General features: G+C 42.5%; 1 long non-coding RNA gene across 1 annotated transcript in view; it reads right to left on the bottom strand.

The window, feature by feature from the left end:
- Window positions 1–2,217: 2,217 nt before the first annotated feature.
- LOC130294548 (uncharacterized) overlaps window positions 2,218–27,456 on the bottom strand; it is a 73,781-nt gene continuing 48,542 nt past the window's right edge. The window contains exons 4-5 of the long non-coding RNA XR_008848532.1: window positions 6,202–6,296; window positions 2,218–2,343 (exon numbers count right to left, since the gene is read on the bottom strand). This is a non-coding gene — a long non-coding RNA (uncharacterized LOC130294548). The remainder of the gene's footprint in view (window positions 2,344–6,201; window positions 6,297–27,456) is intronic.

Below are 27,456 nucleotides of genomic sequence, written 5' to 3' on the forward strand. Positions count from 1 at the left end.
CATCCTCAGGGGTAAAAAAAAGAATAAGAATTTACAGATCTAATGACCAGGGGGTGGGGGTGAGAAAAGTTGATGCTTCCTATCCCCAACAGAAATCACTATAACTTGTTCTTCTTGATTCTTTCTCGATCATATATCAAATATCAAGAAATCATAGCAAATATCAAGAATTTACTAAGGTTTACATACATTTTGCTTTTTAACACATGCTCTGATCTGTAGGGTTTTCCTCAGCTCAAATCCACCACATTTTATGTGGAAACCTTAGTAAATATGTTGGGTTTTTGTGAAAATGTTGGGGGCATGTCCCTTTTAGGCTACCACACCCCTTTTCCTGGTGGCTATGCCCCCTTTTTCAGGTTTTCTGAGTAAAATGAAGATTTGGCCGTGTTTTTACATTTATTGGCGCAAATTCTGCCGCAGACATAATTTGTGGCGCAATGAGTCAAATCCCGACAAAACAGGTCGGGTTTGCAATAGTAAATCAGGGCCATTGTGTACTAAAGCTAATTCTCTTTTGGACTTTTAGACAAAACAGATATCCACACATATCAGTTTAGCTGAGTAATGGCAGACCGTCATTTTTGACCTTATTTTGAGCAAAGATCCTTCATCCAATAATAATCTTCCAGGAAGGAATGTTTCAAAAAAAGTTACCCAAAATATTTTTCATTGATCATGTATGGGGGATATGAACAACTGTAAAAACCAGTATGAAAATATAAATGAGTAAATGTGTACAGCTGGTTTCTGCGAAACCTTTGATCATCAAACAATTATTCGGGGTTATCCACCATAAGGTGATTTTAGTATGTACCTGGCAGACCGTAATGGACATGCTTAGGAAGGATCTGCTCTTGTCTTGGGGCTAAACGGCTATGTTGTGAGATTAATATAACACTGTGGCTAGCTTTTTGTGAACTGGTATTTCCTGTTTGACTTTTCTTTTTTTGAATACAAATCCCACAATTCCATTTTCCTCCATCTCACACATCAGCCACCCCACCCATTGAAACATAAATGAGCTGCATCCATCCAAAAGACCTGTGGTTTTCAATCAGGGTGCCTACAGCTGTTGCATTAGTTGCAGATTGATCTCTCTCCCACCAAGTGATCCCTCCACCCATTGAAGCAGACAGGCTGAGACAACAGTCATTTTGTATGCTGTTAAAAATAAATATTGGGGTGAAAATCACATAAGAATTGTGAGAAAACCGTAACACACAGGTACAGACACTATATTATGAACTACACTAACTTTACAGCCCCTGTAGCATAGTGAAATACAAAAAATTCCCAGGATACCCCTTTTACATTTATCAGCCATCTTCTCTGTAATGTTTATTGCACAGAGTGCTGCAGTAAACCATCCCTTTAAGTTTTGTTCTGGTTGGATATCACGCAGTGTGATAATGTGTTTGCTGTATACAGCGGAGCAGAAGTCCTGATTTGCGGCAGCTGGCTGTTGCCTCTTCCCCCCGGGTACCTCACTTCCAGGCGCTGCTGTTGCAGATTTACTGAGAACACTAAAATAGATTTGTTGTGCAAGAATTTTGATCTCTGGCTGCCAAGTATGTGTTACAGTAACAGTGACTCTTGCAGCGCTGTACTCCACAACCACAACCCTCCATGTACATCGAGCTGCATTTAGTAACAGCGGATGCTCAGTCCCACAAGGCAAATTTGGTACAGATAAAATGAGAAGTAAGAAGTAAAGAAGTATTATACCTCCTCTCCCCCAACAGTTTTATCATCTGCTCCAGATTATGTTAGGAAAAAAAGAAATGCAAATGCAGAATTTTGTCCCCTAAAAGAATGCAACTCAAACACGTTCAGATTGTAATAACCTAACTTTATGCTAAGTACCAAGGGGGCAGCTCCAGGAACGCAGGCTTTGTGGACTATAAAAGGTTAATTTGGAAAAGGTTGTCCTGTGATTGGAGGAAGGTAGGGAGGTTCTGATTCCAAGCAGCTGCTAAACATGTGGGGGATCTGTGGGCAAATCAGATTTATTAAAAAGCTTTTTCTTAACAAGTGGCGTTGGCGCTGTTGAGCAGTGAAAACTGTAGCTTGCGCTAAAATGTTTCACTTTTCTATGCCAGAAATCTGGCCTACAAGAATAATAGCGAAGTTGACTTTTAAGCTTTAGAGTAATGTACAGTGCTGTCTTTTACCTGGATATGCCTGTAGTATGACAGTCAGTAGGGGACAGGAGGTGGAGTTACTGGTTTATAGTTTGGGGGCAAATCAGAAATCGATGTGTAATTTCCTCTACTTCTCGGAGAGCTGCAACACTTCTGCTCACATGTCATTGCTTCTATCCTTTGGAGAGCTGCAACATGTCTGCTTACAAAATAGTCAATTATGAATGAAGATACGACTGGTTACTTACAATATAAACTTGTTCTTAATGACAGTGAACTTGTTCCTGCAGTTTCTGTGTTACACGTGTTTGGTCACCATTTTTCCATCCAGGGGTGGCTGCTGTGGGAAGGGGGGGGGGGGGTTTGATATCCATTTACAGAGAATAATAAAGTGAACCTTAAAGGGGCATTCCAGGCCAAAAAATTTTTTTATATATCAACTGGCTCCGGAAAGTTAAACAGATTTGTAAATTACTTCTATTAAAAAATCTTAATCCTTCCAATAGTTATTAGCTTCTGAAGTTGAGTTGTTGTTTTCTGTCTAACTGCTTTCTGATGACTCACGTCCCGGGAGCTGTCCAGCTCCTATGGGGATATTCTCCCATCATGCACAGCTCCCGGGATGTGACATCATCATTGAGCAGTTAGACAGAAAACTTCAGAAGCTAATAACTATTGGAAGGATTAAGATTTTTTTATAGAAGTAATTTACAAATCTGTTTAACTTTCCGGAGCCAGTTGAAATATAAAAAAAAAGTTTTTGCCTGGAATACCCCTTTAATGTTGCCACTTATCAACTGGGCCCCTGATGGTTGGGAAATGCCCAGTATTCTAGCATCTGTATAGATCCTGCTGTAATCCAGGACTGCAGCCAGTTCACGGCCTGGACTATGAATGTATGTGTGATAATAACACCATATCTAAAGTCAAGTTCTGTAAATAGAAATCTTCAAAGGTAAAATAGAAATAAAACTTTCTAATTTTGTAGAATGATGAGTCTGTGTGGATTTTTGTGGACCAACTCATTGATTTAGGAATAAGAGCATAATTCTGACGTTTCACCACTGGTATCAGACCTGGACCATGTCTAATGGTTGGGACACATTGGGGGTTGCGGTGCTGAAATACTGACAGAATTTAAGACCATGACCTAATACAGATATATGTTCTTACAAGCTGCACAGCTGTATTTCAGTGATGCACTTTTATAATTTACAGCTAACAGCACATTTACCATTCTGGATCCCATTATACTTTATATATGGCTTTAACCATCCCTTGTAAGGAAAGACAGAGAGTGGAAATGTGCACATGGATGACATCCAACACTGATTGGGACACACAATGAGTCCTTAAAACCTTCTCCACCATTTGCTTCTTGTAGATGATTCAGAGCCAAGAAGGCCACATATACAGGCTGTATATTTACTGGCGCTGCTGGAGAAGAGTGTTGGCTCTCACTTGCTGCTGATGACGTTGTTTATGATACGGATGTAAAAACAACCTAAAAAAGTCCTATATACTGTGGTCTAAATAAAATTGGGGAAAACCCAAAACAACCACTAAATAACCTATAGATACGCCACTACAGCGTATAGGGTAAACCCACCAAAAATAAAAGATGTATATAATAAAATGAATAAAAAATATATTAATCTGATAAATCAATAACCATAAAATTTAATAAACATAATTTTATTTTACAAAAAATACATATATCATACACAAGCAAGAAAAATTAGTAATAATATATAGCTATATAACATACATAAAAATAGTAATCATTAGCGCAATTTGATAATGTGTATAATTATTTAAAAAAATATATTTGATATATACATATATATGTAAATAAATGAATTTAAAAAATGCAAAGGATAGCAGGGACGGGAAAAGGATATAAAAAAAGTTGTAAAGAAGGAAGACGTAAATGTCGGGGTCAACTGATCACCAATGGATCATAAAAGCACCTTTTACTAAAAGAATACGTGCAATGTGACACTCAATTTAAAGCATAACAAGTGTATTTAACCTTAAAGATAAAAATGTATAAAGTGCAATGTGCAACACAGAGATATACGTGTATACAATAGATATAAACAAGGAAAAAAACAGTGCAAGAAACCAAAAAATAAGGTGCTAAAAGTAAAGGTGTCAGAATGTAAATACTTGACCCCACATGTAAAAAGAGGATGGGTTCCACGTCCCTGCAATCACCTCCAACGCGTTTCACCGTGACCGGCTTTGTCAAGGAGTATGAAACGCGTTGGAGGTGATTGCAGGGACGTGGAACCCATCCTCTTTTTACATGTGCGGTCAAGTATTTACATTCTGACACCTTTACTTTTAGCACCTTATTTTTTGGTTTCTTGCACTGTTTTTTTCCTTGTTTATATCTATTGTATACACGTATATGTCTGTGTTGCACATTGCACTTTATACATTTTTATCTTTAAGGTTAAATACACTTGTTATGCTTTAAATTGAGTGTCACATTGCACGTATTCTTTTAGTAAAAGGTGCTTTTATGATCCATTGGTGATCAGTTGACCCCGACATTTACGTCTTCCTTCTTTACAACTTTTTTTATATCCTTTTCCCGTCCCTGCTATCCTTTGCATTTTTTAAATTCATTTATTTACATATATATGTATATATAAAATATATTTTTTTAAATAATTATACACATTATCAAATTGCGCTAATGATTACTATTTTTATGTATGTTATATAGCTATATATTATTACTAATTTTTCTTGCTTGTGTATGATATATGTATTTTTTGTAAAATAAAATTATGTTTATTAAATTTTATGGTTATTGATTTATCAGATTAACATATTTTTTATTCATTTTATTATATACATCTTTTATTTTTGGTGTTTTTATGATACGGATGTGCGTCAGGGCCCATTATAACAGCTGGTTTAAAAAGAACTTAAATCCCAAAGAGGAACTAAGCAAATTTTTGAAACTCACAAGAGATTTGAGTTTGATCCACAAGTATCATGAACCTAAAGCCATGTAAGAAGCCTGATTGGTAAAAGGGTTCATCTGATTTTTCTTCCAATTGTCAGCGCCCTGTGGAAATCACAGCATGGAGAAAAAAAACATATGCTTTCACATGCAGAGATATGGGGCCCCTGTGTTCCAATAGGGTGAATGCTGTCGAAGTCTAAACAAAGTGTAAGACAACCTCATGAATCTAACTTTGTATGTGTGAGCTCATCATGGTGTGTATGTGAGCATCATTGTATAAGTGTGTATGAATTGTGTATTCAAGTGACCATGCGCTTCTTTTAAAAAAATGGCATTAAAGTTTTCAAGCAATAATACACATTGGACAATAGAAAAACGTAAACAGTGGAATCATAATACAATGTAAACAGAATTTCACAAAAAGGAAATATAAGGTTCAATTCCAAACAAGACAAAATATAAAGCACTATATCAGGAAAACCCCGAAACATATAACGCTCACACCCCACTATCGCAATATGCGCTCCAATCTCTAAACAATATGGGGGAGATTTATCAAAGCCTGTCCAGAGGAAAAGTTGCCCAGTTGCCCATAGCAACCAATCAGCTCGCTTCTTTCATTTTTAACAAGGCCTCTGCAAAATGAAAGTAGTTATCTGATTGGTTGCTATGGGCAACTGGGCTTATTATCATGTCTCACGTTTTTTTTAACTTATTTTAAGTGTAAACATATTATATGTTTGAGCACATTGTGTTGAATTAGTGTGTGACCTCATCGCGTATAAACTTTTCGTATTTTATGAACTCCACTTTGAGTGTTTTGAGCTCATCATTATGTGTGTTTGAACTTATCTTCTTGTTTCTGTGAGCTCATCATTGCGTGTGATTTATAATACATTTCATACACGTGTAAACCCCTAAAAGTGTGAGGTCAACGTGTGGGTGCTTTATCCCCTAACAAAACAGTAAATACAAGTTTAATATAAAAAATATATATATATTATATATATGTACTTATGTTTGTTAGAATACAGGGGAGTTTAAAGGTCAATTAGAAGCAGTCCGATCATCACTCACCTGCATTTTATCAAACTGCATATTGTTGTGAACAGCAGACAGGGAGACTGGAGAAAATTAGAGCTGTGTTTCTCAATCCATCCCTCAAGGAGCGCCTGTGAAAAGGGTTAATGATGGGTCACATATACATATTTGTAAATTTTGAGAAGTAATAGTACTGGGAAGTGTGGATAGACCAGCCTTATATATATATATATATATATATATATATATATATATATATATCTACAGTACTGTAAAAAAGTATTTGCCCCTTTCTGAATTTCTATTTGCACTTTGGTCACACTTAAAGGGGTACTCCGCCCCCTAGACATCTTATCCCCTATCCAAAGGATAGGGGATAAGATGTCAGATCACCGGGGTCCCGCTGCTGCAGCACCCGGCGGGGTCCTGCTGCTGCCGCACCCGGCTATCATTACTGCGCAGAGCGAGATCGCTCTGCACGTAATGACGGGCAATACAGGGGCCAGAGCATCGTTACGTCACGGCTCCGCCCCTTGTGATGTCACGGCCCGTCCCCGTCAATACAAGTCTATGGGAGGGGGCGTGGCGATCGTTACGCCCCCTGCCATAGACTTGCATTAAGGGGACGGGACGTGATGTCTTGAGCGGCGGAGCCATGACGTCACGCTGCTCCGGACCCTGTATCGCCCGTCATTACGCACAGAGCGAACTCGCTCTGCACAGTAATGATAGCGGGGTGCCGCAGCGGCGATCCCCGGGGTCCCCAGCAGCGGGAACGCGGCAATCTAACATCTTATCCCCTATCCTTTGGATAGGGGATTAGATGCCAGGGGCGGAGTACCCCTTTAAATGTTTCAAATCATCAAACAAATAATATAATACAAAGATAACCCAAGTAAACACAAAATGCTGTTTTTAAGTGATCAATTCATTTATTTTGGGGAAAAAAGCTATCCCAACCTTTGCGGCCCTATGTGAAAAGTAATTGCCCTCTAAGGCTAATACCTGGTTGTGCCACCTTCAGTAGTAACAACTGCAATGAAGCATTTGCAATAAGTCTTTTACAACTTTGGGAAGGAATTTAGGTCCACTTGCCTTTTTTAAGATCATGCCACAGCCTCTCAATCACATTCAAGTCCGGACTTTGACCAGCCCACTTCAAAAACCTTTATTTTGTTTTTTGTTTAAACAATTCAGAGGTGGACTGTGTTTTGGATCATTGTCCGACTGCTAAACCTGAAGTGTTCTTCGGCTTGCAGTCACAAACTGATGGCGGGCATTCTCCTTCACTACTTTTTTGTAGAGAGCAAGTTTTCACACTACCGCCACCATATTTTGACTGTTTAGATGTTTTTACTGAAATGTTTTGCTACATTTATACCAGAAACGGTGCACACACCTTTCAAAAAGGTTTAACTTTTGTCTCGTCAGACTACAGAATTATTTACTAAAAGTCTTGGGAATCCATGAAGATGTTTTTAGCAAAAGTGAGACGAGCCTTCATCTTCTTTTTTGTTAGCAATGCTTTTCAACTTCAAACTCTACCATGGATGCCATTTTCGCCCAGTCATAAACATTGACTTTAACTGAGGCAAGTGAGGCCTGGAGTTCTTTAGATGTTGTTGTGGGTTCTTTTGTGACCTTTTAAATAAATATTCGCTGTGCTCTTTTGGTAAATTTTCTCCATTTGTGGATGATGGCTCTCACCATGGTTCACTGGACTGTGGTTTATTTTGTTTCTCATCTGTTACTAAAATTTCTTTGGATAATGGCATGATGTCTTGCTGTCTTGAGATCTTGATATTTTCACTTCACCCAACTTCACTTTTGCAGACAGACTCTACTTAAAGGGGTACTCCGGTGAAAACCTTTTTTCTTTTAAATCAACTGGTGGCAGAAAGTTAAACATATTTGTAAATTACTTCTATTAAAAAATCTTAATCCTTCCAGTACTTATTAGCTGCTGAATGCTACTGAGGAAATTCCTTTCTTTTTGCAACACTGATGACATCACGAGCACAGTGCTCTCTGCTGACATATCTGTCCATTTTAGCAACCATGCATAGCAGATGTATGCTAAGGGCAGCAAGGTGGCTCAGTGGTTAGCACTGCTGCCTTGCAGTGCTGGGGACTTGGGTTCAAATCCCACTAAGGACAACAATAAATAAAGTGTTATTATTATTATAATAACGTCAGCAGAGAGAACTGTGCTCGTGATGTCATCAGAGAGCATTCCAAAAAGAAAAGATATTCCTCTGTAGTATTCAGCAGCTAATAAGCACAGGAAGGATTAAGATTTTTTAATAGAAGTAATTTACAAATATGTTTAACTTTCTGCCACCAGTTGATTTAAAAGAAAAAAGGATTTCACCGGAGTACCCCTTTAACAACGCAGGACGTATATTTACGTCCTGCGCCGGCTCCCGCGATATGAAGCGGGGTCGCGCTGCAACCCCGCATCACATCGCGTCGGTCCCGGCGCTCATCAACGCTGACCGCCGCTTCTAAAGCGAAAGTATCCCGGCTAGTCAGTCGGGCTGTTCGGGACCGCCACGATTTCACCTAACAGCTTGCAGGACACCGGGAGGGCCCTTACCTGCCTCCTCGGTGTCCGATCGACGAATGACTGCTCCGTGCCTGAGATCCAGGCAGGAGCAGTCAAGCGCCGATAACGCTGATCACAGGCGTGTTAATACACGCCAGTGATCAGCATAGGAGATCAGTGTGTGCAGTGTTATAGGTCCCTATGGGACCTATAACACTGCAAAAAAAAAAGTAAAAAAAGGTGTTTATAAAGGTCATTTAAGCCCTTCCCTAATAAAAGTTTGAATCACCCCCCTTTTCCTATAAAAAAAAATAAAACAGTGTAAATAAAAATATGTGGTATCTCCGCGTGCGTAAATGTCCGAACTATAAAAATATATTGTTAATTAAACCGCACGGTCAATGGCGTACGCGCAAAAAAATTCCAAAGTCCCAAAAAGCCTATTTTAGTCACTTTTTATACCATTAAAAAATGAATAAAAAGTGATCAAAAAGTCCGATCAAAACAAAAATTGTACCGATAAAAACTTCAGATAAAAAATTAGCCCTCATACCGCCCTGTACGTGGAAAAATAAAAAAGTTATAGGGGCCAGAAGAGGACATTTTTAAACGTATAAATTTTCCTGCATGTAGTTATGATTTTTTCCAGAAGTGCGACAAAATCAAACCTATATAAGTAGGGTATCATTTTAACCGTATGGACCTACAGAATAATAATAAGGTGTCATTTTTACCGAAATATGCACTGCGTAGAAAAGGAAGCCCCCAAAAGTTACAAAATGGCGTTTTGTCTTTGATTTTGTCGCACAATGATTTTTTTTCTCCGTTTCGTCGTGAATTTTTGGGTAAAATGACGGATGTCACTGCAAATTAGAATTGGTGACGCAAAAAATAAGCCATAATTTGGATTTTTAGGTGGAAAATTGAAAGGGTTATGATTTTTAAAAGGTAAGGAGGAAAAAACGAAAGTGCAAAAACGGAGTCCTTAGGGGGTTAAAGGGGTACTCCGGTGGCAAACAATCAACAGATTTGTAAATAACTGCTATTAAAAAATCTTAACTCTTCCAGTACTTTTCAGCTGCTGTATTCTACAGAGGAAGTTGAGTTGTTCTTTTCATTCTGACCACAGTGCTCCCTGCTGACACCTTTGTCTGTATCAGGAACTGTCTAGAGTAGGAGTAAATCCCTATAGCAAACCTCTTGTACTCTGTGCAGTTCCTGAGACAAGCAGAGATGTCAGCAGAGAGCACTGTTGCCAGACAGAAAAGAATAACTCAGTTTCAGCTGCTGATAATTATAGGAAGGATTAAGATTTTTTAACCCCTTAAGGACCATGGGTTTTTCCGTTTTTGCACTTTTGTTTTTTCCTCCTCACCTCTTAAAAATCATAACCCTTTCAATTTTGCTCCTAAAAATCCATATGATGGCTTATTTTTTGTGCCACCAATTCTACTTTGCAGTGACATTAGTCATTTCACCCAAAAATCTACGGCGAAACGGAAAGAAAATCATTGTGCGACGAAATTGAAGAAAAAACTCCATTTTGTAACTTTTGGGGGCTTCCGTTTCTACGCAGTGCATTTTTCAGTAAAAATGACACCTTATCTTTATTCTGTAGGCCCATACAATTAAAATGATTCCCTACTTATATCGGTTTGATTTTGTCGTACTTCTGTAAAAAATCATAACTACATGCGCGGAAATTTATACGTTTAAAATTGTCATATTCTGACCCCTATAACTTTTTTATTTTTCTGCTTATGGGGTGCTATGAGGGCTCATTTTTTGCGCCATGATCTGACGTTTTTATCAGTACCATTTTTGTATTGATCGGACTTTCTGATCGCTTTTTATTCATTTTTTCATGATATAAAAAGCGACCAAAAGTACGTTATTTTGGACTTTGGAATTTTTTTGCGCATACGCCATTGACCATGCAGTTTAATGATATATTTTTATAGTTCGGACATTACGCACGCGGCGATACCACATATGTTTATATTTATTTTTATGTACATGGTGTTTTTTTTTATGGAAAAAGGGGGGTGATTAGAACTTTTATTAAGGAAAGGGTTAAATCACATTTATTAACCTTTTTTTTACACTTTTTTTTGCAGTGTTATAGCTCCCATAGGGACCTATAACACTGCACACACTGATTGCCAGCACTGTTCACTGCAAAGCCATAGCTTTGCAATGATCAGCGTTATCGGCGGTCGATTGCTCAAGCCTGCATCTCAGGCTTGGAGAAATCAATTGCCGAGGGGACATGCCGGGGGCAGGTAAGAGGACCTCCGCTCGTGTCCCAGCTGATCGGGACACCGCATTTTCACGGCGGTAGTCCCGATCAGCCCCGCTGAGCAGCTGGGAAGGTTTTACTTTAGTTTTAGACGTGGCGTTCAACTTTTTTTTTTTTTTATGGGAAAAGGGGGGTGATTCAAACTTTTATTAGGGAAGGGGTTAAATGACCTCTGTTAACTTTTTTTTTTTTCACTTTTTTTTGCAGTGCTATAGCTCCCATAGGGACCTATAACACTGCACACACTGATCTCCTATGCGGATCCCTGCAAAGCCATAGTTTTGCACGGATCAGTGAGATAGGGGCTTGATTGCTCAAGCCTGTAGCTCAGGCTTGGAGCAATCAATCGACGATCGGACGCCGCGGAGACAGGTAAGGAGACCTCCACCTGCGTCCCAGCTGATCGGAACATCGCGATTTTATCGTGATGTCCCGATTAGCCCGACTGGGCTGCAGGGAAGCGTTTACTTTCGCTTTCAGGCGCGGCAGTCAACTTTGATCGCCGCGTCTGAAGGGTTAACAGCGCGCGGCACAATGATCAATGCAGCCGGGACCGACCCGGTGTGATGCGGGGTCACGGCGTGACCCCGTTTCAAACACCGGGGCCGGGCGTACAGGTACGCCCTACATCCTTAAGGAGTTAAAGGAAGTAATTTACAAATCTGTTTAACTTTCTGGAGCCAGATGATATATAAAAAAAAAGTTTTTTCCTGGATAACTCCTTTTTAACAAGGTGGGCATTACTATTTTCATTTAAAGCCATGGATAGTCGCTTTTTCCCATAATACATGAAAATCTGAAAATCACACTTGTAAACACCATTTTATGTTTACTTGGGTTATCTTTATGTAATATTAAAAGTTTGATGATCTGATTATATACATTTAGGAGATTAGCTCCTTAGAACCCGTTAAATAGCAGCAAAATAGCTGTAAAATTTTCATTTTTCATTTTTTTTTTCTTGTTATATTTTAAAAGCAATTACCCTTTAAAATTTTCATCTACAGACTCATATGAGGGCTTATTTTATGCAAAATCAAGTGTACTTTGTAAAGATATCACTCATTTTACCACAAAGTCTCAAACCAAAACATAATTATTTGTGAGGTGAAATAAAAATAATGATAAAAAAAAAACTATTTTGCAACAATTGGAGGGATTCGGTTCTATGCAGCACCCTTTACCATAAAAATAACATGTTATCTTTATTCCGTAGGTCAATACATTTACAAAAATACCCAGGTTGTTGTTTTTAACTACTATAAAAAAAAAAAAATTTTTAAGAATACAAGTGTGCTTAAAATTGCCATATTCTGACCCCTATAACTTTTTTTATTTTTCTGTATACAGGGCTGTATAAGGGCTTATTTTCAAGCACCCTGAGCTGTAGATTTTATTGGTACCATGTAATTTTAGATAAGATTAGATTTTTGATCACTTTTTATCTTTTTTTCTGACATATAAAGTGACCAAAATTCAGCTATTTTCTTTTTTAGGGTACGTTCCCACACGGCGTATTTTGCTGCGTATTTGCTGCGTATTTGGTGCTGCCTATTTTCCTACCCATTGACTTCAACAGAGAAAATAAAATACGCAGCAGCAAATACGCAGCAAATACGCCGTGTGGGAATGTACCCTTACGCTTACGCTATGCCATTTCATTACCGTCATATTTAAATAGTTTAAACAGTTTTGCATGTTACAATCTAAAATATGTCTATGTTCTCTAGCAAAGTAAACAGAAACAGCACCAGCACTGCCTCAATATCCAGCTTAAGGGTACGTTCACACGAGCGGACCGACAACGTATTTTACGCTGCGGATCCGCCGCTGAAGGACCCCTGCATGGTGGCTTTACATGTGCCGGCTCAGAGCGGCAATACGCCGCTACAAGCAGACACACTACTATGTGAAAGTCGCAGCGCGCATGTGCAGTATACTCGCCCATTGCAGCTGCTCTCACTCATGTAACAGAGGGGCGGCCGCGATGTGTGCAAGTACACCGCGCAATGCACGGCAACTCGCACATCGCTTCAGTGTGTCTGCACGTAGCGGTGTATTGCCACTCCAAGCAGGCACATGTAAAGCCACCATGCAGTGGCCCTTCAGCGGCGGATCTTAAGCGTAAAATACTCTGTGGGTCCGCTCGTGTGAACGTACCCTAAAACAGACTCAAATGTGGTGCTTAGTAGTATATAAACGTACAGGCAAACAGTCCATATAGGTAATCCACGACAGGAAAAAAATGTTGGCATTCACCATGAGGGAACTTTCTTTGCAGCAAGCGTTTAATTGGTCACATTGTCATGAGAGCACAGCTGACAGGGAGACAGACTGTTTTGTGTGGCACAGCACACTTCCTCTAGAGCAGACCTGGGCATTGTACGGCCCAACAGTCAGCGCGGGACGGTCAGAGCCAATCAAAGGGCCATATTTGGCACGCGGGCCGTACAATGCCCAGGTCTGCTCTAGAGGAACTATATACCCCTTTTAACCACTTAAGGACCAAGCCAATTTTGGCCTTAAATGAGTACTCCGGTGGCAAACTATTTTTTTCAAATCAACTGGTGCTAGAAAGTTATACAGATTTGTAAATAACTTAAATTAAAAAATCTTAATCCTATCAGTACTTATCAGCTGCTGTATGTTCTTGAGGAAGTTCTTTTCAGTCTGACCACAGTGCTCTCTGCTGCCACCTCTGTTCATGTCAGGAACTGTCCAGAGCAGGAGAGGTTTGCTATGGGGATTTGCTCCTACTCTGGACAGTTCCTGACATGGACAGAGGTGGCAGCAGAGAGCACTGTGGTCAGACTGAAAAGAACTTCACAACTTCCTGTGGAGCATACAGCAGCTGATAAGTACTGAAAGGATTCCGATTTTTTAATATAAGTAATTTACAAATCTAAATTAAGATTAAAGTTAAATGTTAAACTTTCTAGCACCAGTTGATTTGAAAAAAACATTTTTCCACCACAGTACCCCTTTAAGGACCAGGCCAATTAGTTTTTTCCTCCTCCCCTTCTAAAAATCCTAACACTTTCAATATTGCACCTACAGACCTACATAAGGGACCTAGACCTTGATTTTTTTGCATCACCAATTGTACTTTGTAACTACATAAATCATTTCATAACAAAATCTACAGCGAAATCAAAAAATATTGTTTGTGGGGTGAAACAACTGTAAATTTTGGGGGATTTCGTTTCTATGCAGTGCAGAATTCGGTAAAAATATCAATGCTTAAAATTGTCCTCTTCTGATCCCTATAAGCTTTTATTTTTCTGTATACAGGGCTATATGAGGGCTCATTTTCTTGTGCTGTGATCTGTAGTTTTTATCAGTACCATTTTTTTTTATGTGACTTTTTGATCGTTTTTTTTATTTTTAGTTTTATTTTTTTAATGGTATATGAAGTGACAAAAAATGCACAATTTTGGACTTCGGTATTTTTTATGTGTACGCCATCAACCAGGCGGCTTAACTAACCTTATATTGTAATAGTTCGGACATTTACGCATGTGGCAATACCATATATGTTTATTTTTGATTACATTATTTTATTTAAAAAATGGGAAATGGGGGAGGAGGGGCTCAAACTTTTACAGACAGGTAATGCAGGTGACACTGATGACAAAGATACTTACCTGCTCCCGTTCCGTGCTGTGGTTCTCCGGGTATGCCCTTCAGTTTCATCCGCTCTGGGGTCGACTTGGAGCATGGGGGCAGAGCTTAGTTACATCATTGCTGCTGTTCTCTGCTGGGCCCTGCTGCTAGCAAACAGCAGCAGTGATGTCACAAAGCTCCGCCCATGCTCCAAGTTGGGCCCGGAGTGGAAGATAAGCCAAGCTTCCTCAATGCAAGTCTATGGGAGTCACGCCCATAGACTTGCCTTGAGGTAGCTTGACCGTGACGTCACGAGTGGGGCGTGACGTCATGAGCCTCTGCCCCGCATTGCCATCATTCGGCAGGAAGCGAAGTTCCGTGAGCCGGATGTCTGGGGTGCCGCAGCCGAGATCATGGGGGCCCCCAGCGGTGGGACCCCCGCGATCAGACATCGTATGTCTAGGGGCATCGTACCCCTTTAAAAGGAGCCAGGGTGTGCCAAGTAAACATTCCCTACATCATTATGTCTCCTCCTGCTGCTTGTGCCAAATTCTGCCTCTTCTATCAGCATGGTGCAACAGAGATCTGGATCTATCTGACCAAGCCATGTTTCTCCATAGAGATATCTGGATCCATATGACCAGGCAATTGTTCTCCACAGAGATATCTGGATCCATATGACCAGGCAATTGTTCTCCACAGAGATATCTGGATCCATATGACCAGGCAATTGTTCTCCACAGAGATATCTGGATCCATATGACCAGGCAATTGTTCTCCACAGAGATATCTGGATCCATATGACCAGGCAATTGTTCTCCACAGAGATATCTGGATCCATATGACCAGGCAATTGTTCTCCACAGAGATATCTGGATCCATATGACCAGGCAATTGTTCTCCACAGAGATCTGGATCCATCTGACCAGGCCATGTTTCTTCACAGCTGAAGGAAACAATTTTCGATTTTTTACTCAATGAGGTCTCACCTTTTTGTTTTCCTTAGACACATTGGGGGACATGTATCAAAGATTTTACCCCTTTTTTGTGTTTATATTTTAGCGAAAAATTTTGTATTTTTTTTTTTTGGGTACATTCTGGTGGAGCATTTCCTCCAGATGTGTATGTTTCGGTGTACCTTGGAGTGATGTATTCAGTACGCAAGAATTTATTAACTGCGTACATTTCATTTACCCGCAGAAAACTTCCGCAATGACCATATTTTTTATGCAAATATAAGCCATCTTGGACTGCACGTAGCAAGATTCCCTAAATCATTGATTTGATTTTTCAAAGAATGGAATAATAAGCATCCATAATGTTCAACCTTTCCTCTCTATCTTATGCCCTTCAAATTGATAATTGTAATTATGTTCTTAAGTGTTACTTCAATCAATTTTCTTGACATTCTATATTAGTTCAAATACTTTTATGATTGTCTGTAGTGTTTCCTATATATTGATCTTGATCTTCTCAGTGCAAAGATAACAAAGGCATCATCCCCTGCAGGGCCAGATCCATTAGGCTAAGTTTCTACTTTGTTTTTTAAAAATGCCAAGAAAAATGCCAATTCTGCCGCATGGCGTTTTTTCGGTCAAAAAACGCTGCGGCCAGATGTTAGCTGTAAAACAATGAGAAATAGCAAAATTCTTTTTCCACTTGGCGTTTTTCAGTTTGGCGTTTTTTTAATCCTTTTGGCATTTTTTCACTCTATTTTGGCGTTTTTCAGCTCCTTGGTGGTTTTAGGTTTTACAAAATCGCACCATGTTGAGCCACTGGTGTTTTTTTTCCCTGAAATCGTGGCGTTTTTCTCCCATAGAAGTCTATAGGAGTAAAAAAAACGCCAAGAAAAACGCCATGTGGGTTTTAACATTGGTGTTTTTTCAGGCGGCTTTTATTCTCTTTTGGACTTTAGCGATCCAAAAAAGTGATGGAGATAACTTTTTTAATAAAAGTTCGTAGGGTACCATTAAAAAAAAAATAAAAAATAAAATACAGTTTTTATGGAAAAAAATGTATTTTACGAAATTTTTCTTTTTATAACAAAATTTTTATTAATTTTTAAACAGGGATCAATTTATGTGGGCGGGCAGGGCACTAAAAATGTAGCCGACAATAATAAAAATGTAGTGTGTGTGTTTTTCACTTTTTATTCTTTATTTTTTAGGTGGTACTACTACTCCCAGCATGGAACACACACAGTTCCATGATTGGAGTAGTAGTACCTGTACTAATTGACAGATAGCCCGGGTTCCGTTGTGATCCTCCTGTATAATGTATAGATGCGGTCGGCGCTCTTCTATGGTCCCCTGCACTGACTATATATTAGACATGTGCAATTTGTTTCGTAACGAACACGGAATTAAACGAATTTTCCCATTTTCGGATGTTCGTTACGAAAAGAATGCACGAAAAAAAATAATTACAAAATCCCGAAAAAGCATACGAATATACAGTTAACGAATGCATTCGTTAACTAACGCAAAACGAATATGCATGTTAACGAACAACGAATGCATTCATTATCAGTATACCGAATGTCAGGGCCATGCATCAACTGCTATCCGGCAGCGCATAATGCTTAAGCGGCTGCCGGATAGCAGTTGAAGCAGCCCGGGCAGGTTCACTCACCTTTCCACGCTGCTCCGGGCCTTCCTCCGGTGGGTCCTGGGCTGGTCCGGGGCCTTCATACGGGTCTCCCTCTGACGTCGTCATGACGCCGTCGCGCACGCCGTCCCATCATCCAATAGGAACGGCGTGCGGCAGACAATGGAGGATCGGAGAAGACCAGGAGAGCCCAGCAGAGCACCGAAGAGGACTAGGAGAGCCCAGCGTAGGCCCGGGGACACCATCGGGAGCAGCGGGGACAGGTGAGTAGGACTTTACTTTCTTACATTGCACGAATCCCTCAACATACGAATTACCATCGTAGTATGTTGAGGGATCACTAGACATGTGCAGAGCCAAAAATCTGAATTAACAAATGCATTCGTTGTTTTTAACGAATGCATCCGTTTTTTAAACGAATACATCCGAAAACGAAAAAAAAATTTGCGGATGCATCCGAAAACCGAATATGACGAATGCACAGCATTCCGAATATTCACAGAACCGAAAAATTTTAAAAAACGAAAACGAACAAAACGAAAATAAACAAATTTTTGGTTCTGCACATGTCTACTATATATACACCTATTCATATTTCCCCCAGAGAGTTGTGATTGGCCAGATGGTTCCAGCCAATCACAGCTCTCTGTGGGAAATATGAATATGTGCATATATACGTCGGTGCAGGGGACCATAGAAGAGCGGCCGCCGCATCTATACATTATACAGGAGGATCACAGCGGGTGTCAGGAGTCACATCCACTGTGATCTTTCCTTAACTGCAGGTACTACAACTTCCAACATGTAACAGAGTGTGCTCCATGATGGGAATAGTAGTACCTGCAGTTAAGGAAAGATCACAGCGGGTGTCACTCCTATCTATAGCAGAGATGCAGAACAGCTCTATACAGCGCTCACATCTCTGCTCTGTACTCCGGTCAGTGATGTAAATAGAACATCACTCATTCATATTTCCCTCTGAGAGCTGTGATTGGCTGCAACCATCCGGTCAATCACCACCCTGGGCGGAAAATATGAATGAGTGATGTTCTATTCAGATCCCTGGCTGGAGTACAGAGCAGAGATGGGAGCGCTGTATAGAGCCGCTCCGCATCTCTGCTATATTATGGACGATCGCATCGGACGATATGTCTATTAGTACAGGTACTACTACTCCCATCATGGAACAGTGTGTTCCATGCTGGGATCAGTAGTACTACCTAAAATATGTCAAAAAGAGAGAGAAATAAAAAGTGACACACACACTTTATTAAAAATTAATAAACATTTTGTCATAAAAAATATACATTTTGTTAAATACATTTTTTTCCATCACTACTTGTCACGATGCCGGCTGGCAGGAGGTGGATCCTCTGTGCCAGAGAGGGATAGCGAGGACCGTGCTAGTGGACCGGTTCTAAGACACTACTGGTTTTCACCAGAGCCCGCCGCAAAGCGGGATGGTCTTGCTGCGGCGGTAGTGACCAGGTCGTATCCACTAGCAACGGCTCACCTCTCTGGCTGCTGAAGATAGGCGAGGTACAAGGGAGTAGGCAGAAGCAAAGTCGGACGTAGCAGAAGGTCGGGGGCAGGCGGCAAGGTTCGTAGTCAGGGGAGATAGCAGAAGTTCTGGTACACAGGGTTTTAAACACACAAAACGCTTTCACTAGGCACAAGGGCAACAAGATCCGGCAAGGAAGTGCAAGGGAGGAGGTTAGATATAGTCAGGGACCAGGTGGGAGCCAATTAAACTAATTGGGCCAGGCACCAATCATTGGTGCACTGGCCCTTTAAGTCTCAGGGAGCTGGCGCGCGCGCGCCCTAGAGAGCGGAGCCGCGCGCGCCAGCACATGACAGCAGGGGACGGGAACGGGTAAGTGACCTGGGATGCGATTCGCGAGCGGGCGCGTCCCGCTGTGCGAATCGCATCCCCAACGGCCATGACAGAGCAGCGCTCCCGGTCAGCGGGACTGACCGGGGAGCTGCAGGGAGAAAGACGCCGTGAGCGCTCCGGGGAGGAGCGGGGACCCGGAGCGCTAGGCGTAACAGTACCCCCCCCCTTAGGTCTCCCCTTCTCTTTATCGGGTAACTGCCTCCCCTGGGATGAGGACACCGGGAAAGGATGGAGGGATTCCTCAACGGCAGGCAGAACCGCAGGAGTAGGAATGGGGAGAGAGGGCAGAGGGCGAGACCTGGCACGGGGCAGTGTGACACCAGGACGAGGGCCATGAGGGGACACAGAAGCTTGCCTGATGGAACTGGGAGGGGGGGAGGGGCATTTCCTGTGGCAGGCAGAGTCCTTAATGACCTTAGGGGGACCGGATACAGGAGGAACCACAGGGTCACGGCAGGGAGTACTGGGAACCGGTTGAAGGCAGTCCTTGGAACAAGAGGGACCCCAACTCTTGATCTCCCCAGTGGACCAATCCAGGGTTGGGGAATGGTGTTGAAGCCAGGGTAGTCCAAGGAGAACTTCAGAAGAGCAATTAGGAAGGACAAAAAATACAATCTCCTCGTGATGAGGTCCGATGCACATTAGGAGGGGCTCCGTGCGGTAACGCACGGTGCAATCCAACCTGGCTCCGTTGACCGCGGAAATGTGGAGTGGCTTGACAAGACGGGTCACCGGAATGCGGAATTTATTCACAAAGGACTCCCGAATAAAATTCCCAGAAGCTCCAGAGTCCAGGCAGGCCACGGCTGAGAGGGGAGAGCTGGCTGAAGTGGAAATCCGAACAGGTACCGTGAGACGTGGAGAAGCCGACTTGGCATCAAGAGACGCCACACCCACGAGAGCTGAGTGCGAGCGTGCGTTTCCCAGACGTGGAGGACGGATTGGGCAATCCACCAAAAAATGTTCAGTACTGGCACAGTACAGACAAAGATTCTCTTCCTTACGGCGATTCCTCTCTTCCAGGGTCAGGCGAGACCGATCCACTTGCATGGCCTCCTCGGCGGGAGGCCTAGGCGCAGATTGCAGTGGAGACTGTGGGAGAGGTGTCCAGAGATCTAAGTCTTTTTCCTGGCGGAGCTCTTGATGCCTCTCAGAAAAACGCATGTCAATGCGAGTGGCTAGATGAATGAGTTCATGCAGGTTAGCAGGAGTCTCTCGTGCGGCCAGAACATCTTTAATGTTGCTGGATAGGCCTTTTTTAAAGGTCGCGCAGAGAGCCTCATTATTCCAGGATAGTTCAGAAGCAAGAGTACGGAATTGTATGGCGTACTCGCCAACGGAGGAATTACCCTGGACCAGGTTCAGCAGGGCAGTCTCAGCAGAAGAGGCTCGGGCAGGTTCCTCAAAGACACTTCGAATTTCCGAGAAGAAGGAGTGTACAGAGGCAGTGACGGGGTCATCGCGGTCCCAGAGCGGTGTGGCCCATGACAGGGCTTTTCCAGACAGAAGGCTGACTACGAAAGCCACCTTAGACCTTTCAGTAGGAAACTGATCCGACATCATCTCTAAGTGCAAGGAACATTGCGAAAGAAAGCCACGGCAAAACTTAGAGTCCCCATTAAATTTGTCCGGCAAGGACAGGCGGAGGCTAGGAGCGGCCACTCGCCGCGGAAGGGGTGCTGGAGCTGGCGGAGGAGATGGTTGTTGCTGCTGTAGCTGCGACTGTACTTGCTGTAGTTGTGACTGGAGTTGCTGGGTCATGGTGGTCAAGTACGACAGCTGGTGATCTTGTTGCGCTATCTGTTGCGACTGCTGGGCGATCTGACGAGCTTGCTGGGCGACCAGCGTAGGGAGGTCAGCGACAACTGGCAGAGGAACTTCAGCGGGATCCATGGCCGGATCTACTGTCACGATGCCGGCTGGCAGGAGGTGGATCCTCTGTGCCAGAGAGGGATAGCGAGGACCGTGCTAGTGGACCGGTTCTAAGACACTACTGGTTTTCACCAGAGCCCGCCGCAAAGCGGGATGGTCTTGCTGCGGCGGTAGTGACCAGGTCGTATCCACTAGCAACGGCTCACCTCTCTGGCTGCTGAAGATAGGCGAGGTACAAGGGAGTAGGCAGAAGCAAAGTCGGACGTAGCAGAAGGTCGGGGGCAGGCGGCAAGGTTCGTAGTCAGGGGAGATAGCAGAAGTTCTGGTACACAGGGTTTTAAACACACAAAACGCTTTCACTAGGCACAAGGGCAACAAGATCCGGCAAGGAAGTGCAAGGGAGGAGGTTAGATATAGTCAGGGACCAGGTGGGAGCCAATTAAGCTAATTGGGCCAGGCACCAATCATTGGTGCACTGGCCCTTTAAGTCTCAGGGAGCTGGCGCGCGCACGCCCTAGAGAGCGGAGCCGCGCGCGCCAGCACATGACAGCAGGGGACGGGAACGGGTAAGTGACCTGGGATGCGATTCGCGAGCGGGCGCGTCCCGCTGTGCGAATCGCATCCCCAACGGCCATGACAGAGCAGCGCTCCCGGTCAGCGGGACTGACCGGGGAGCTGCAGGGAGAAAGACGCCGTGAGCGCTCCGGGGAGGAGCGGGGACCCGGAGCGCTAGGCGTAACACTACTGCATCCTTTATTTTTATTTATTTTGGTACCCAACAAATTTTGGGTACTAAAAAAAAAAAAAAAAAACGCCAAAGGGGCCAAAAAATGCTATTTCCACACAAATGAAAAAACGCCAGAAAAAATTGCACTGACGTTTTTCAGGCGTTTTTTCTTCCAACCAAAAAACGCAGGACAAAAAAACAAGTGGAAAATTAGCCTTAAGGTTGTTCTCTATAGGACAACAGGGATGTTGAAAATATTTACAAGGAAACAGTGGACCTTAAAATTTTGAAAATAGGGCCACCGTTACGATTTAAATATGTTCCGATATGCTACAGACAAAGCATGTACAAAATAGAGTGACGGTGTACGGAGGAGGTATGAGGAGATTACTATATTTGCCTGCAATTTATGAAACGCATTGCGTGTGATTGATAGATTTTGCGCATCTGCGCATAATTTAGAAGTCAGCAAAAGGGGTAAACTGCTTTTACCATACACAAATAATGATACATGTCCCCCAGTGATCCTAGTGCTGGTCTTCTCTTGTTTTAGCCTATACATGCTAAGGAAAGGCAAGTTGTCCGTTTGGACATATTTGTTGGACACTTAAGTTATTTTAATCAAAACAATTCTTAACATCCTCTGTTAACCCCTTTCAGGGACAAATTGTTTCCATCCACAGGATCCTCATTTGTTGGCAGCTCTTTCTCAATCTCACCATTCTCCATATTCTCTCCACACAATAACATGAGAAAACCCCACAAGGTTGACAGTAAAATCCTGACGCGGGCTAGTCTAGCCCCAATAACCAGGCCTCGATACAAGTGGAGGCAACTGTAGGACACCAAGAGGGTTCTGTGCACTAGTCATATGAATTAGAAAAGGGCTCACTGGGGGTCGTACAGTTGACTCGGCAACCCAAACGCCTTGCATGAGCGGTGTCTCTCCAGGCGGATTTTTCCAAAACGGGCGAGAGAGCAAGTCTGTAGGTATACTTTAAAATCTTAGCCTATATTGCCCGGTATCACTACTTGTAAACATGCCAGTAAGAGGCAGAGGATGACATAAAAGATCATTATAAATTTATCCCTAGTTCTATTTTAACTTGTCACATGTTGCACTCTAGATCCTGCTTACAGGAAATCTATGCAGAGATCTCAGTACACTACTTTAGTACAACACACCATGTGAAGTGGCTGCTATGGTGCCCAGTGCCAACTCCAGAGTGACATAAAACGAGCGTCTGGCATACCACGTTGCTGGAACGTGTGGACTTTGTGCAGTTTAGAGACTCTGAAGTCATCACATGTATTTTCACCTCTTGGCATAGAGCCCTGTTTAATATTTATACAGTCAGGTATAAGGTACAAGAGACCTACTCTCTGCTCCCCCAAGTAGACACACAATGTGTGCCAGGTTATTAATACACCCCTGCGTGCAGTCAGACTATATGTGGAAATTAAACTCCCTGTTAATTATACACGTAGTTCAGTGTGATAAGCAACTGCGACTGACACGTTGTAACGACACCTCTGTATTAACCACATGATATGCACAAGTGATCAGCCTGTTACTGTCCTTGATGACAAGTGCTGTAAGATTGCCCAGTACCCATCACAGGCACAGCATACTGGTACCATATCAATTACCCCATGGACCGTACACAGCATTTCCTGTAAAACCAGAAAACCTCAGTGAAGTCTAGTGCTCTTTTATAAGGATATCATCACAGATATTTCCGGATTTATAGATGCCTCCGAGATTACAAAGGTAATAATAGGAATTGTTTAATTTATTTGTTTAAAGTTAGTTTCTGATGCCCGTCTGATAATAGCAAAGGGTTGAAACTCAAGCAAAAGCACTCAAAATTATAGAAGGAAGAAATTGGAAAGTGCTTGTAAAAAAAAGTGCTATAAAAATGGCCGGAAATGAACATGTATGCATTTATTAATTTAGTAAATTGTATATTTTTTTTCTTTCATCAGCTACAGAAAGAGAAAAAAAAGAAAAAAAGCTTTTTTTTTGACAAATGTAGGGTAAAGGGAGAAGGATCACTGCATTCCTAGGGAGATTTCACATCTAGCAGTCCAGAAAAGCAGACCAACAACCTATGTCAGACCTGTACAGACGGTCATTATAGTTGACACCTACTGTAGCTTTCTTAGAAACACAACTGCTATAGCTACTAGCCCTTAGGGTGCGTTGGCACGTCCATATTTTTGATTCAGATCTGCTGCAGATTTACTGCCCCTTGACTTCAAAGGGTAGCAAAATCTGCTACAGCAAATCTGCAGCAGAAAATATGCACATGTGAACATACCCTAAGGGTACGTTCACACGAGCGGATTTTCGAAGCGGATCTGCCGCTGAAGGACCCTCTGTATTCTGCCTTCACATGTGCCTGCTCGTAGCGGCGTATTGCTTTGAAGCAAACAGTGTGATGTGCGAGTCGCCACGCGCATGTGCAGTATACTCGCACATCACGGCAGCTCTCGGCTTCGCTCGCTGAGCAGGGGGAGCGGCCGCGATGTGTGCGAAGTCAAAGGGCAGAAAAATCTGCAGCAAATATAAGCGAAAATATGTAAAAATACCCTTAGGGCACGTCCTCACGCATTTCTTTTAAAATCGCAGCGGATCTACCCACAGCAGATTTTCGGCAGCGGAATCTCCACTATTAAAAATCCACCACAGACCCTATTGACTTCAATGGGGTCTGCGGCCGATTTTCAACAGCAAAGATTCCACTGGCGAAAATCTGCTACGGGTAGCATGCGGAGACCCCACCCTTTTTCAAACTCATTATTAACTGCAACTCCCAGCATGCCCTGATAGAGCCTATGGTTTTGGAGCTGACCAAACCAAAACTACAAATCCCAGCATGTTGCACTATAACTTATACTACCATATAACACAACATGCTGGGAGTTGTAGTTTTGGGTTAGGTCTGCTGCAAACCCATAGGCTTTGTCAGGATATGCTGGGAATTGCAGTTAGTTACAAACTACAAATCCCAGCATGCTCTGATATTGCTTATGGCCCTGTATTTTCAGGTCTCTCTAGAGATTTTTTAAAGGGGTTATCCACCATAAGGTGATTTTAGTACTTACCTGCCAGAACTGGGTGTTTTCTGTTTGATTTTGTTCTCTAAACTACACATCCCACAGTTCCATGCTTGAAAGTTTGAGATCACTTTCATTCCTCCCACACATCATCCACCAGACCCATTGAAACAGTTCTTTCTAACCAAGGGGCCTACAGCTGTTGCAAAATTGAGACAGGACAGGCTCCCTCTGATCATCTGACTAGTGATGTCAGGTCTCGACGCACTGCAACCTGGGAAATCCCGAGACATGAGTGATTTTGTATGCTTACTTATGATATGGACGCTGTACTAAAACATGTTATGCTTAATGTGTCCTGTCACCTTCCGACAATACAGACACAAAATGCTGGGTTTACTAAACAGATGGCGCTATAGCAGTGGTTTCCAACCTGCGGACCTCCAGATGTTGCAAAACTACAACTCACAACATGCCCGTTGGCATGCTGGGAGTTGTAGTTTTGCATCATCTGGAGGTCCGCAGGTTGGAGACCACTGCTCTATAGCATCATCTAAGAACTCTTACAAAAACATTTCTTAAAGGGGTACTGCAGTGGAAAACTTAATTTTTTTTATCAACTATTGCCAGAAAGTTAAACAGATTTGTAAATAACTTCTATTAAAAAATCTTAATCCTTCCAGTACCTATTAGCTTCTGAATACTACAGAGGAAATTCTTTTCTTTTTGGAAAACAGAGCTCTCTGCTGACATCATGACCAAAGAGCTCTCTGCTGACATCATGACCACAGTGCTCTCTGCTGACATCTCTGTCCAGAGCAGCATATGTTTGCTATGGGGATTTTCTTCTACACTGGACAGTTCTTAAAATGGACAGAGATGTCAGCAGAGAGCACTGTGGTCATGATGTCAGCAGAGAGCACTGTGTTCCAAAAAGAAAATAATTTCCTCTGTAGTATTCAGCAGCTAATAAGTACTGGAAGGATTTAGATTTTTAAATAGAAGTAATTTACAAATCTGTTTAACTTTCTGGCACCAGTTGATTTAAAAAAAAATAAATAAAATAACGTTTCCACCGGAGTACCCCTTTAACAACATCATATTAAAGAAGAGTACAAGGCAGGGCATGTGAACATTGTCTTCTTTATGGACGAGATAGACCACAATTCTTCTGACAAAATTTACTGTTTCCCACAAAAAAAAATAGAAGACTGTCTGGAGTAGTAAGCTCCAGGAAACATCACACTAATTTAAAAGAAGTTTAGAAGCTTTTCATCATGTGGATCTTTTCAGCCTCCTGGTCCACACCTTTTGCTCACACTCCAACAGCTTCTTCTCCCAGTTTATTTTCCCTTCAACTAGAGCTCCACACAGAATTCCACTCATCTGAAGGGCACTAAGAAGACATCACTGTAACTTTCCACAGCTATCTCACCTGACCCCCTTCATACACATTAAAGTTTTGCTTGGCCAAATATTCATATTCATGTTCTAAATGGGCAGAAGGAAGGTAAGCTGCGGCCTACGGTGTCAATTTAACGGCATCGTCAGTCATCAGACGTACCTCCGTCCTCCGTCAGGCAAAACAGCGTCCCGCCTCCTCCCTCGGACCAATCACCGTCAATTGTCAGCCGCAACTCTGTCCTACGTCAGGCAAAACAGCGTCCCGCCTCTTCCCTTGGACCAATCACCATCAGTCGTCAGCCGCAACTCCGTCCTCCGTAAGGCAAAACAGCGTCCTGCCTCCTACCTCGGACCAATCGCCATCACTTGTCAGCCGCAACTCCGTCCTCCGTCAGGCAAAACAGCATCCCGCTTCGTCCCTCGGACCAATTGCCGTCATTCGTCAGCCGCAACTCCATCCTCCATCAGGCGAAACGGCGTCCCGCCTCCTCCCTCTCATCAATCGCTGTCATCCTTCAGCCACAACTCCCTCATCTGAAAGTCCCTCATCCAAAACCCCGTCATGCCTCAGAAGATTCTCCCTCAGACACAACTTCCTGCCGCATAGCAGAGCTGACACTGCACAGCACTGTATAGCAGAGCCGACATTCAATAGCATATACAGCAGAACCCGTATAGCAGAGAGCCAAGGGATGACAGAGTTTTGGATAAGATACTTTAGGATGACAGAGTTTTGGATAAGAGACTTTAGGATGACAGAGTTTTGGATGAGAGACTTTAGGATGACGGAGTTTTGGATGAGAGACTTTAGGATGACAAAGGAGGGATGAGGGAGTTGCGGCTGACGCCTGACGGAGATTGGTCCAAGGGAGGAGGCGGGACGCTGTTTTCCTGACGGAGGATGGAGGTACGGCTGATGATGTCCTAAAATGGACACCGTTGTGGCCAGACTGCTCTCAGAAAACAAAAGCACCTTATCCCCTTTCCAAAGGAATCAGGTATCTTATCCCTTATCCTTTGGATAGGGGATAAGATGTCTAAGGCCGGAATACCCCTTTAAACTTTTTCTTCTCCTGTAACTTCATTAATCGTGGATCCATACTGAAGGCATATAAAAGGGGATTGAGAGGGCAGGCTTTGATCAAGGGTTTATTTACTGCCTCCTTATACAATACCTGCAGTCACTGTACATGACATGCTACCTGTCTGCACTGGAATTAATTTTGGCAGTCACACTCTTCAGATACTGATCTTCTCATCCCTAATCTAATTCTTAATCC

The sequence above is a fragment of the Hyla sarda genome, chromosome 10 (assembly GCF_029499605.1).
Source record: "Hyla sarda isolate aHylSar1 chromosome 10, aHylSar1.hap1, whole genome shotgun sequence".
Lineage (NCBI taxonomy): Eukaryota > Metazoa > Chordata > Amphibia > Anura > Hylidae > Hyla > Hyla sarda.